At 41.7% G+C, this 8967-nt stretch overlaps 1 long non-coding RNA gene and 3 other non-coding genes across 4 annotated transcripts; all 4 read left to right on the top strand.

Moving 5' to 3' along the window:
• Positions 1-5475: 5475 nt before the first annotated feature.
• LOC116821364 (small nucleolar RNA SNORD65) lies at positions 5476-5548 on the top strand. Its single transcript, XR_004372895.1, has one exon. It is a non-coding gene; the product is annotated as a small nucleolar RNA SNORD65 (small nucleolar RNA).
• Positions 5509-8425, top strand: LOC116821341 (uncharacterized). The gene is made up of 4 exons (XR_004372887.2): positions 5509-5527; positions 5619-5644; positions 6369-6594; positions 8254-8425. It is a non-coding gene; the product is annotated as an uncharacterized LOC116821341 (long non-coding RNA).
• Positions 6076-6151, top strand: LOC116821360 (small nucleolar RNA SNORD49). The gene has a single exon (XR_004372891.1). It is a non-coding gene; the product is annotated as a small nucleolar RNA SNORD49 (small nucleolar RNA).
• On the top strand, positions 8107-8179 carry LOC116821363 (small nucleolar RNA SNORD65). The gene has a single exon (XR_004372894.1). It is a non-coding gene; the product is annotated as a small nucleolar RNA SNORD65 (small nucleolar RNA).
• Positions 8426-8967: the final 542 nt, after the last annotated feature.

The raw sequence follows: 8967 nt of genomic DNA, 5'->3' as shown, positions 1-8967 counted from the left end.
ATGAACGTCCAATTTTACTGAAATTCTGTTGGGTAGTCGTTAAATCAGTTCCTGAAAAGGGCTTACTGCAGTATAGTCAGGACCCTAACAAATTACATAAATTAAGAGAAAAGGATGTGATTATTTTAATATAGAGGATGTGGGTGCATCAATTAGCCCTTTATTCTCCCCTTTTTATATGGGTGTGAAAAAGAAGTTCATCTGGATTAAACAACCTCTAGCTTTACTTCATTGTCCTGTAATCCAAACTCAACTTGGACATAGGGTGTTTCAATGCAAACTGGTATTCCCTGATCGTCTCAAGGTTAAAGGAGCCTTACTAGTTTGTGAGGTTTAGTTAAAGGTATCTTGCAAATGATTTTAAAATATTTGGGTTTGTAACCCTTTTTTTCTTTTGTGATGTCATTATGTTTGTACAGTGCCTAGTGCAATAGGGTCCAACCGGGTTGTGGCTTTAAAGACCTTCCCCTCAATATAAATGTTTAATAATACTAATTTGGGTTAGATGGTCAACAGTGAATGGTAGGAGGGGAGTTGAAGGTTCAATCAGCTAATGTGTTTTAAAATACTTACTATTTGTGTTGTGCTGGCTTATAGGAGCCTCACGCACACAAGGGTCTCGTTTTGCTATACATTGTACAAATACATAACAAAAAGGCAGCCTGCTCCAAGGGGTCTACAATCTAAAGGCTTGTTTATGCAGGGATGTTATGGAGTAACTCCCGATATGGACACTGTTCTGGAATAAAAAGTCACCTTATGCTGGAATAATTAGTGTGCGTCCAGAGGGGAATAATTATTCTGGAATAAAATCACTTTTATTCCAGAATCGTGTCCCTATGGACAGCTATTCTAAAATAGCTTTTGCAGAATAAGTTATTCTGCAATAGTTATTTCAGTCAATTTCCCTGTGTAGACAAGCCTTTAGTTTAAAAATAGATCTGATCAGGGAGAGGTAAAATGGTTTGCAAAAAATGTTGAAAAATATTAATTTAGTTTACAGTTTTTTAAAATTGAAATGATTTTTTTTTCATTTGGCTTTGTGAAAAAGCCCACTTTCTTCCCCCTCTCCTCCAGAAATGGTAGAGAATATAGTAAGAGAAAGTAGGGGACTGGAAGGAGGGGAAATTACTTTCTTTCAGTTCTTCTTCACAGTTCAAAAAAAAAAAGGGGGGGGGAGTGAGTAAAGTTTTTTTAAAACAACAAAAAAGTGAGTGGATTTGTTTCCCCACAATTTTGAAACAAATCTAAATTTTTGTCAATTTTTTGTGTAGAAATTTCATTGAAATATGAGGAAATTGAATTAATTTTCTCCACAAAAATGTTATCACAACCCCATTTTTCAATGAAAAAAATTCAACCCAGCTCATGTTAAAATATATTGGTTAATGTACTAAAACTGCACTTTCTAAATTCTAGTCTTGATAAGCTTTTGAGTGAGGCTCATGAGAGGCCTTAATGAATAAAGCAATAGGATTCTCTGTTGAATATGCCTAATACTTTTGTATTGCAACAGTTGTCTTTAAATCCACAGGATGATGGAGCAGTGTACCAGTAAATCAAATCACTGCACCTTGATACTGTAAATGAAAATATGGAGAGCTGCTTAATCATCTAATTGATAGAAAAGCAACCACAGCCCCTGTTAATTCTATTAGTACTACATCATTTCAATACTGTAAGTGGGATGGGAGCCCTATAAATGTAAAAAGTGACAGAGTCCTGTGGCACCTTATAGACTAACAAGTCAGCAGCGGTGTTCTGTACAGCTCACAGTATGACCTAATAAAACACTATACAGAAAATTCACCCAGGCTCTAGCATCTTAACCTCTGTATGTAGTTTGGATGCCAGGCGAGGGGGATAGTCCCACAGTGAGTTGGTTATGCCATGTCTGGGAGATCCTGCAGGGCACACATTATGGGACTCTAGGTAGGTAAAGGGATAGAAAGTTTCACCTGACTGCTGGTTTAAGTAGAGCCTAGGTCATAGTGACTTAATTGTTACAATTTAATGGGTGTTCAATGGTCTCAGTTCAGTTCTTAATAGAGGGCCCTGTAGGTCACAAAAACGGCTGAAGCTGGGTTATTCTCTGTTCTAGGAGTCTGACAGAAATGGGTGTGAAGATGATCATGCAAGTATTCACCTTTTCTCAAAAGTGAATGCCAGGAATCATGTGCCCTGGTACATATTGTTATAAAGAGGATGGTGATCAATTGTAATAGGCTTAATCTGCAGCATGGGCGATTTAGGATAGATGCCAGGAAATACTTTCTACCTATAAGGGTTATTAAGAGCTGGAATAGGCTTCTAAGGAAGTTGTGGAATCCCCATCACTGAAGGTTTTTAAGGACATGTTGAACATATACCTGACATTTATGGTCTGGGTTTACTTGGTTCTGCCTCAGTGCAGAGGCCTAAACTTCATATACTCTTGAGGTCCAGTCCAGCCCTATGATTCTATGTGATCAATCAGATCTCTAGACTTTCAACACTAAAAATAATCTCATCCATCCCTCTATCTCAGGGGTAGGCAACCTATGGCACACGTGCCAAAGGCAGCACGCGAACTGATTTTCAGTGGCACTCACACTGCCTGGGCCTGGCCCCTGATCCGGGAGGCTCTGCATTTTAATTTAATTTTAAAGGAAGCTTCTTAAACATTTTAAAAACCTTATTTACTTTACATACAACAATAGTTTGGTTATATATTACAGAGTTTTATAGAAAGAGACCTTCTAAAAATGTTAAAATGTATTCCTAAGATGCAAAACCTTAAATTAGAGCGAATAAATGAAGACTTGACACACCACTTCTGAAAGGTTGCTGCCCCCTGCTCTATCTTATAGCCCCAGGTTGTCTATACCTTACAAAGTATAGAAAGCCCTATGATCACCTTCTCCCTGTATATAGCCATAGGTTACTGAGACACTTTCTTGGGCATACAGGATTATAAATTACCTTGGCATCTTCCTCACCCTGCTTCAGCAAGAGAAAGATTTGCTGGTTATAAACTGGATGTCTGCTTCCTGTCACTCCAGTCTATTAGCTGGCTCAAACCATGTTTTCAAAAGCAGTCAGCCTTTACTTTGCCTTGCAGTTTAACTAGGTCCACCCTAGTCCCCAAACCACCTTGAAAAGCATTCCCTTGTGGCATCCACCTCCTGTCACTATCCACTCACAGAAATTACCATGTATGCTACCTCCAAGGAGACAGTGTACACACCTGCTTCCTTGATTCGACCAAGACAATACATCCTATGTAATATCACAGCACTGAGATGATTTTATAGTAAAGACACAATATGTATTAGCAAAGACCAGAGATTGTCACATTCAAGAAATAACTGAGTATGAATAATGGAAACGGTGCTGGTTACAAACAAGAGGAAGTATATGTTATATGCTTTTGTCTAAGGGACTGAACTTAACTTTCACAGGCCTTGCCTAAAGAAAGCTTCTCAGTGTTACTAGCCTTTCCCCCCTTGGTTCAGAATCCAACTTTCATTGAGGTAAAAAATATTGTCCTTTTTGCTCCCTCAGCCATAGACAACTAAATGTTTCTTTTTCCTTCTTCTCATAGTGCAGTAAACCTTTGAAATGTATCCTTTTGATGTGTACACTCCGATAAGATGCTCCAGCATGCTGCTTTCTTGGTTTTTGTTTACCTCAGGTGCAAATGAACTCCTATTGTATTTGACTTATCCTGCTTCATTTAGGTTGGTAAATTAACATTCCGTTGTTTGGAGAAAACATTTATCAATGCTGAGGGGTTACATAGTTTAAAGATATTTTTAGCAGGTGCAATGATGCTGGTACATAGTCCCACGATGCCTAGGATGGTCAGGATGCTATAAGCTGTCCCTTGAAAGCCCACATGGCAGTCTTGGTAGCTAATTCTGTGTCAGCAATGTGAGAGGCGGAGTGAGTGTGTCAGGCCTGAAGAGAGGTGCTGACAGACTAGTGAGCCGCCAGTAATCCTCTGTGCCACAGCTGCCCGAGCTTCTGCACCTGTCCATTGCAGAATAAAACCCTCTGTCCCTTTAAAAGGCAGGCAGAGGAGATCATGTTTGCCCCCCTCCTTCCCCATCCTGCGATCGAGATGGTACGTTCCACCAGCGCTGAGGCGGGCTGTAGAGCTTGAGGGCCTACGATGAGCCTCCCCTCCCCTAGAGGATGGTACAGTCCAACCCCTTAAAAGCAGCCGCCTGCCGACGAATCGCTCTCTCCCTCCCGTGTCTGTAAGTGGCGTCGGAGCGGGGTTGCCTGAGGGGGCAGCGGCTCTGGGGCGGGAAAGCGGGGCCGGGTCCCTCGTACGCTACCCAGCCGGGGTGGCCTCGCGGCATCCGAGCTTGAGGGGTCCCTTGGGACTGTAGCGCGCGTGCGCGGGGCGGGAGCCCGGGGCTCCGGTGGGGAGGGGGCGACGCTGAGCTCGCGGCCGGCCCGGCGGGGGCAGCTACTGGGGACTGACCGAGCTTCCGTGTGTCCGTCTTACAGGCTGGGTGACCTGCGTGGTCCCGAAGCCCGGTGGAAGATGGCGACGACGGCTGCCCGAGGCCCAGGCACGGCGTGGCCGGGGCTTGGCGGCTCCGCGGCTGCGGTAAGATGGCGCTTGCCCCTTCTAGCTGTGCTGGGGCGGCGCCCGACCTCGGGGCACGGCGGGGTTCATGGCATTGTGCCCCCTCCCCCACCCGCTCTGCTGTAGGGCCCGGGGCCCCTTTGCCCTTAAGGGGCGGTTACAGGAGGGAAGAGACAGAACAAGGAGCAATGGTCTCCAGTTGCAGTGGGGGAGGCCTAGGTTGGATATTAGAAACACTGTTTCACTGGGAGGGTGGTGAAGCACTGGAATGGGTTACCGAGGGAGGGGGTGGAATCGCCTTCCTTAGCCATTTTTAAGGCCTGGCTTGACAAAGCCCTGGCTGGGATGACTTAGTTGGGGATTGGTCCTGCTTTGAGCAGGGGGTTGGACCAAGTGCCTCCTGAGGTCCTCTCCAACCCTGATATTCTGTGAACTGGTGCTACAGTGTGACTGTGAAACAAAGTGATATCATAGGCATCAAGAATAGGGTGGTGGTGGTGTGGGGAATTGGCTTGCTAAACCTAGGATTGTGAGTTCCATCCTTGATGGGGCCATTTAGGGAACTGGGGTAAAAACTCTGTCTGGGGATTGGCCCTTCTTTAACCAGGGGTTTTGGACTAGGTGACCTCCCAAGGTCTCTTCCAGCCCTGTTCTACTATGAACAGGGAGTGGAAGGGATGATCAGACTCAGCTAGTTGCATTTGTTCCCCATAGTGTTTAAAACTTTTTCGTGAAAGGCTACATCTTCGCTACCCGCCCTGTCAGCGGTAGCAGTCGATTGCTCAGGGATCGATATATCGCGTCTCATCTAGACGTGATGTATCGATCCCCGAACACACTTATATCAATTCCGGAACTCCACCAAAGGTGCATAACTCCACCAAATTAAAGGTGCATAATGATGAAATAAAACCAAAAATAGCTGGAATTACCGACAGATTGTTGGTGGTGAGATGGTTTTTTCTGAATAAACCTACAAAGTATCCTTTGAATAATACTATAATATTGTCCTATAATAACTGATATTTCCCTTGTTTAGGACAGAATGGTGTCTTGAAGTATAAGGTAAACTTTATTTTTGCACTAGTATAAATTCTTAAGCCAGTTTTGGGATTTTACTTGCACACTGACAAACTCTAAAGTTGAAATGTGGCAGTTCCATTTATCTTCTGGATGTGTAGGGGACAGACTCTAGTTAGGTACCTGACTAGTAGTGCACCATATGGACCTGGACTAATACAAAAGGAAAAGCTGATAAAAAGACGTGTTGGGTTTTTTTGGAGCTGCTCCATGAGGTTGTAATAGAAGCACTTTTGGTGTATTCAACTGTAAGTTACCAGTCTAAAGCTGATTGTTAGACTTGATTAAGTAAGTTACAGATTTGATCAGCTAATGCTTTGCAGTTTACTCCTAGACATGGGGAAAGTTAGAGTAAAATTTGCAAGTGTTGGGCTTATGTTAATTGCTTATCTACACAAACAAATGCAAAAAGCTGTTGACATGATGATACCCTTGAATAGGAAGTGCCGTCAGATGCGAGAACTGACGATAACCTTTTCAACTTGTCTGAAATACAGCTATATGTATATTGAATTCAAGTTGTCAGGAGGCTTGTATGCTAAACTTGGCAGTTTGTGCTAAAATTACACTAGTACTAGGAGCCAAAAGACAATCAGACATGCAATTTATCTGAAGACTAGCTCTTCCATGCTTGCTGTTTTCACTGCTGCCTTGGTCTACTCAGGGTATCATGTAATGTCCATTTTTGTTCTTTTCATTTACTCTGCAGAGTCTGTCTGTAGACTTGGATATTTCAGAGGAGTGAGATGCCCACAGGAGGGGTGGAAAGCAGGTCCCTTGGGCTTATGCTGGCCTTAGCAGACCTAATCTGGGTGGAAAAGGAGAACTGGGTCATGGCTTACCAAAACTTGGTGGAAAAGTGGAGCCTTCTGTTCTTCAGACCTTAATACAGAGATTCAAGGTCAAGAGCTGAAACTGGATATTGCATGAATTATGTAAGTTCTGACAGACCATCGTGTCCCCACTATACCTGGGCATCCACCACAGGAGGCAGATTTCTCCAGCTCTCTCCCCTTGCACTTCCCTATAGCTTAAAGTGTGCATGGTGTCAGTCATGTTTCACTAGCTTAATAGAAGACCTATGTAAGGGTTCTGTTCTACATAAGAATAGCTTCTAGTGAAATTCAGCTGTACAGTTCTCTAACATATGGCACAGCGGACTGGTAATGTAGTCACTGAGGACTCTGGACAGAAAACATTGTCGTTCCCACCATCTGTTGTAATTCCAGGTCATTTGTCTACAGGTACTTTTTTCCTTTTCCTGATAAAATGTGATGCTACAGTAAAGATTGAATATTTCTGATCCTGTGTGTGGTTTCAAACACAGCTGTACTATTAAACTGTTAACACATGTACCTCTTTAGAAATCAGAAGATAACATGAAGTCAGGCAACTCTTAATCACATTCCTTGTAAGTTTGGACCCTGGTAGTTTTGCAGCTAATCTGCTTCCCTCCCCTCTGAGTGAATTCTCAATTTTCCCTTCTTGACTAAACCTCTCCCCTGTGAGTCTTAGTTCACAGAACCAGTGTGCCTAGACATCACTAGCAGCTTCCTCTGCAACCTGTCCTTTATCATTTTTATGTTGGTTTGGAAACTTGTGTTTTACAGATCTTTTTTCCAAAACTATCAGGGAAGTTAAATGAGATTCCTGCAGAAAAGAAAGTACAGCACTAGAAAACCTTTTTGGGTGAGTTTGAATACAAATATCTTCCACCACCAACTCTGTAACTCTCCATGAGTCGTGTACCTGAATGTGTGGATGCTAGATATCTAAACTGTATTCTTAAATTTGTTGTTGCTGATTGTGCACTATATATCTTATGACTTCGTTTTTCTAAAACCTTTGTATTTAGATAATCTAAGCACTATATCCTAATACAGACACTTTTCTCAACCTATGTAGTTAATTATTTTTAACATTAGCTTTAATAAAATTTTACATGTGTTCATAAACTCTAAATGAGAAATTGTCAGCTACCTTTGCTATTCAGTTTAGATTCTAGGGTGTATAATTGATCAGCAGACTCAGGGACATACCACTTTTTCTAAAAATGTACTGATGCAGTGCTAAGTTAAAAACTTTAAGGGCTAAAAAAGTTAACCGCTGATGTGCTTGATGTTGTTATACAAGAGTTGTCCCTGCATCGTATTTGTTCACTGAATAAAAGCTTATCAGGTGCAAATGAGTGAATAATACCGAGGCATTGATGAACCTGGAGGTGAAAGCCCATGTGGTTATATGGGTGTAATTCATAAAGTGTAAAAAGCTGAGAATTTAAATTAAATGTAAGACATCAAATTCCAATGGTGATTGAACCTGATGATACTTTAAACAAAAAAACTCAGCCATGTTTGTAGCTTTTTTCATTACTTCAAACATTCTAGGTTTCAGTGACTGTCTTGTTAGAGATATTTATAAATGTGTACCACTCAGTACAAGATATCAAATGATGAAATTCACCAAAAATAGCTGGAATTACCGGCAGATTGACTAGTGGTGAGCAAAGGTTTTCTGAAGACATCTTGTATACTAATGAATTGGTTGGGTAGAAAATCACATTGCACTGTAACTTATGTCATATTGTGTTGCAGGTGTCCATATTGCAAGCCTGTTAATCTGCGATAGAAGAACATCACAAAATATCTGAATGACCCTGCGAATTAACTGTTTGTTTTTTGAGCACAAATGTTTCTGGTCACTCTTTTTTACAAGTAGAAGATGCATACTGTTGAGTGCACAAATTAAAATTTTCAAATCATGGTACTCTTGGTCTTTATTTCAAATAACTTGCATAATAGAAACTCATTATTCATAATAAAATACTGCTTTATATAACTTAAAATACAGCACTGTTTACACAAATGGATACTGTCATTTACTACCTAGCTGAAGAAACTGCACATAATGTATTACGAATAAACTTTGTGTAACTAGAACATACTGGATTTTTGACACTTTGCTTAGTTTAAACACAACTGCCTTTTTAAAAAGCTGCCTGTAGCTGAACTCTTTCCTTTTAAAGAGTATTCAGCCTTTAAGCTTAAGTAGCATTAGTGAAATATGTCTCAGAGTTTGTGGGGAGGTTAGGGGAGGGGACACTGCTTGTTTTCAGTTTCAGAATCTGAATTCTCTCCTCAAGTGATGTGGTCTAAAGGAGAGAATCTCTTGTTGACCCAGCTTCTGTTGGAGAAAGACATGCTATTGGGAGGAGCTCTGTAAGCCTGAAAGTTTGTCTCCCAGAAGAAGCTGGTCCACTTAGGAATATTACCTCACCTGTCTCTCAACACCCACAACTGCAACACTGT

Source organism: Chelonoidis abingdonii, chromosome 20 (genome assembly GCF_003597395.2).
Source record: "Chelonoidis abingdonii isolate Lonesome George chromosome 20, CheloAbing_2.0, whole genome shotgun sequence".
In the NCBI taxonomy this organism is placed as follows: domain Eukaryota; kingdom Metazoa; phylum Chordata; order Testudines; family Testudinidae; genus Chelonoidis; species Chelonoidis abingdonii.
Note: the sequence above shows the minus strand (reverse complement) of the source record. Positions and strands in the feature narration are given on the sequence as shown.